Raw genomic sequence first — 4,325 nt, forward strand, 5'->3', positions numbered from 1 at the left:
AGAGCAGGAACCTAGACCCAAAGGTCTGTTAATTTACTTGCATGCCTCCAGCAGTTTTGGAAAATTGTTACTAGAACCCCACAGAGATTATTTTCCCTCTTATACCGCTACGTATCTCTTCATGGTGTCACCTCAAACCCTACTGCTGTTCTGCTTGTGTGAGTGCCAGTCCAGGTCCAAATGATCACCAGGATAACAGTTTAAAGGTGTATGAAACTAAATAGTAGGGAAGGAAGGAAATCAATAATGGGAATCAATAAGGAAGTGTGTAAATACATTGTAATTATACTGCTGGTATCAAAATCAGCAAAACAATTGCTTGGCTGGGTAACATAGCAAGCAATCCTCTTAACACTATACACAGCTATACATGTATATGCACTGGAGATTTCCGTGGGATAAAATGAAATTAAACATGTACTTTCATTAACTCAAAGAACAATATACTCCTAATCTACAATTTTGAACTACAGCTACTTTGCCAATGGCAAACCAGCTTTTCACCTATATGTTTATTTGACAGTATTTATTCATTTTATCAACTGCAGTTTAGATCAGTCACAAAGGGAATGTTTTCTCAATTTGTTCTTCAGCAACAAATACTGTCTCCAGTATTTCTTTATTCGCATGACTATGCTTTCCAGTACATATTTGTCAGATACAAATCTTTCCTCCCAAGTAAATGTCTCAGAATGTACTAGCGTTCAAATTATGAATGTGACATAGGTATTGGCATTATGTTTGATTGTTGTGACAAAACCCACATCACCTAGAGGGCAGCAAAGCATTCTGATAGTCCAACTTCCTACCTGCACAATGACCAGTCTCAAACTGTCTGCTGTCCCATTCTGAAGAAAATGTAATCATTTAAAATCTATATCTAATTCAAAAGTCTACCTTTATTGAAATCATCTAACTGCAGCACAAGAGATTTTACCAAAATTATTTTTACTGTTTCTACAGAAATGTAAATGTGGAGAACACTTTACCACAGTAAGAAGAAAATGTATTTTTCATGGGAAAACCAATATAGCTTTGCAAAGATGCTGTGAAATTAACACTGCATTATTCAAAAAAAAAAAAAAAAAAAAAGAGAAAAAAAAGAAAAGTAGTGGCAGCATCGCTACATGCTGTTTACACAATATAAATCCAATTTAGGCTTCAAAAACCATGCACTGACCAAAACCATTGATTTAAAGTTAGGACACAGAAATATATGTACATCTCAAAATCTGTGTATCTGATCAGAGTTTTGTAGGTTATTCTTTTTAAAACAAAAAGAATGAATAAAATCTAGCTAGATCTGTGAGTTCTGTTTGTGCAATGAGAATAATCAAAACAAAAATCATTCTGTTAGGGACAAAATAAGAAAGACTCCTTCTCAACTCTGAAATCCCAATCTGAATGTACGCTGCTGGCTTCTACAAAAATGTATTTTTAAAGTCTCGGATTGAAATGTTTGATATAAAATGCTGTAAGAAGTGGAAGCATGCCAACTTCATTTTTTTATTATTTTCTTCAGGTAACACACTTCGCTGTATAAACTGATGTTTTTTACATCTACGATACAGTTAAATTTGTTAAGAATTTTTTAAGGAAAATGAAACTTTTAAACTGTTTTGGCATTCTCTCCCTCCATTTTCCACCAAGTATAATCATGTCATCATGAGTGTTAATAACCAGTGAACATGAGAGAAAAGTGAGTACAGAAATAACAGACTATATTATTTATAATGAGAGGTTCCCCAAATGAGGTCAGTCAATTTTCATTACAGTGCTTCTCAAATTTTGAAGTCCAGCTTGTCTTTAATTATATAGAATACTAAAAATCCAATTTAAATCAGTCTGGTGATTAAGGCTCTAGTTCAGGAGAGTACTTTGGTACTGTTTATTTTTATCTCAATTCAGAATAGCAGTTGAAAATATTCTAAGCTTGTTAGTATGTGCTTGTGCCCTAGGATTTCAGTGTGTGCAATTTTGTGGAGCAACAACTCTGTAATGTAGGGTATGGATATTTGTCAGATACTGAGCTGCAAATTGGATTGGCACTCTTCATTAGGTAAACAGCTAAGGCAAATCTTAAAGCAAGGATATTGATAGACTTTAGGAACAGTCAAAAGTCCGAATAACTTCCATAGCTTCTATGTAAATATTTCTGGTTATCATCCAGTCTACTTAATTTGTTACTTATGCTGTAAATTCTTTCTGCCTTACTCATAATGAATAGTCTTTTATGAAGTCAGTGGGGGCCACCAGTGGCATACAGTACTGCTCACACACACTAAAGCCTCCAAATTTCTCTCTTATTATACTTGTGTCAAAACCTAGTAGAAATATTAAATTTCAGAAATATTAAATTTCATCCAAGTCTCGGCACCAGTTTATATTTCATAAACCTGGACATTTGTATACGCTTGTTAACATTCCATGATGTTCTAAGATGAATCAAGATAGTCTTTCTGAGTAATTGCCAGCTATTAATGAAAGATGGACAGTTTTTACTCACAAATGATTACTTGAGAAAACTGTCTTATGATTTTTTTGTCTTTTAAACAGGTTGCCACAACAGTTGTTCACATTACTGAGTAATGGAATTCTTATGTCTTACCACAAAAAAGGTCAAAAACACTGAAAGTATAACTTGTCTTTCTTCCTCATTATAGATGTCAGCATTTGGATCTGACACAATGTTTGATTTAAAATTTTTGATTTATTAAAAATTTTCTCTGTGCTACCAGTATATAAATAAATATTAAATTGAAAGTCTTAAGGAGATAGTTATTCAAAGTAGCTCTCCATTCTCATTTTCATCAAAATATTAGCTCTTTAATAGTTTCTGTCAACATGTACCATTTTGTAATGATACTGTGATATAAAAGATCTGACTTCATTGTCTTAATAACTTAATAGGTTACATGATTTCATAGCAGCTTGGATCTCTTTTTAAAATCACCTTAATGGGAAACTTATCTTTATTTTTTTCAAAGTGGGCAGCCTCAGAGTGTAAATCTCTATTGCTCCTCAAAACAGGTCTAACATTGAAGCACAATATGATACAGCTTGCAAGCTGTATCATACATGCAGTACAGCCCACTCTTTTCATCCTTAGTCTGCAATGATAACTTCTGAGGCAGTAAGAATAATTTAGTGCCCGTGTCCACTGATTGCTCATGGGTAGCAACAAAGACCAGTGCCAGATGGAGCAGTGATGCCCTCAGCAGGAGGAGGAGGAGGAACAGTGATGACTGTGTAGCTCTGAGAACTTCACTATTTTTAACTCTTTAACAAAGTTTCTGAAAGTTCTGGGACCTCTCAGACATTGTCAGAGATGACGCTAGACCATATGGGTTCCTCGTTCCATTTAACATGACCTTTGCCTGTTTCCATATAAAGGTGGGAAGAGAGATTAGTTTTGCTTCATCCTCCTCCTTACCGTGTAAATTTGTAAACATAACTAGAAAATCTCACCTGTGAACAATAATATAACTTTGAAAAAGACTTTGTTATAAGAACTGTAATTAATTTGATAAAAACAAATGTTGTTTTGCCTGTGGAAGCAGATCTGCCCACATTATTTCACAAGTGCATTAATGGAGGATGGTTTTGACACATGCCTCATAGTTTGAAACTACACAGTAGTAATTAATAATCACACTTAGTATTTGTGAATCATGCATCAACTGAGAAACAGGTGTTAGAATCTGTTTTCTATTTTATCAAAGTACTGAGCAAGTATCTGAACAGTCTTGTGTAGGATATTCATGATTCAGTCCTTTATCTTCCTTCTTCCTTAAAAACTTCCTGTTGTTTTCAAACATGGATGTAAGCATTTAAAACTTCCTCGTGATGCTGTGGCAGTACACCACAGAAGAATGTGTCAGCATTCCTCTGTTTCTCTTACTGGGGTTACTTTACGCAATAGTATGCTATTTGAGCATGCTATTTAAAAATTAAAAAAAGGAAGTATCCTCATTGCATTCCCAAAGACCTGTGTGTTGCACGGATTTTTAAAAGAAGATCAAAATAATTAAAATACAGAATACGCTGATTAAGAACCAGAGCATAGCCACGCGTATAAATGGTGTGAGAATTTTCTACACGCACCAAAAAGAGGAGAAGACCCCCAAAACTCAAGCTGGTTTCACGCATCCCGAAAGGCCCCGGGCGAGAACAGGAACTCCGGGCAAAGCCGTGAGAGCGAGCAGCAGCCCCGGGCCGGGGGCTGCGCCGCGCGGGGAGCCGCGGCCGAGCTGCGGCGGCTGCGGGGGCAGGAGCAGCGGCGGAAGCGGCGGGGCCGCGCGCTGCTCCGCCCAGGGCCGCGGGGC

Source organism: Rhea pennata, chromosome 3 (assembly GCF_028389875.1).
Source record: "Rhea pennata isolate bPtePen1 chromosome 3, bPtePen1.pri, whole genome shotgun sequence".
NCBI lineage: Eukaryota > Metazoa > Chordata > Aves > Rheiformes > Rheidae > Rhea > Rhea pennata.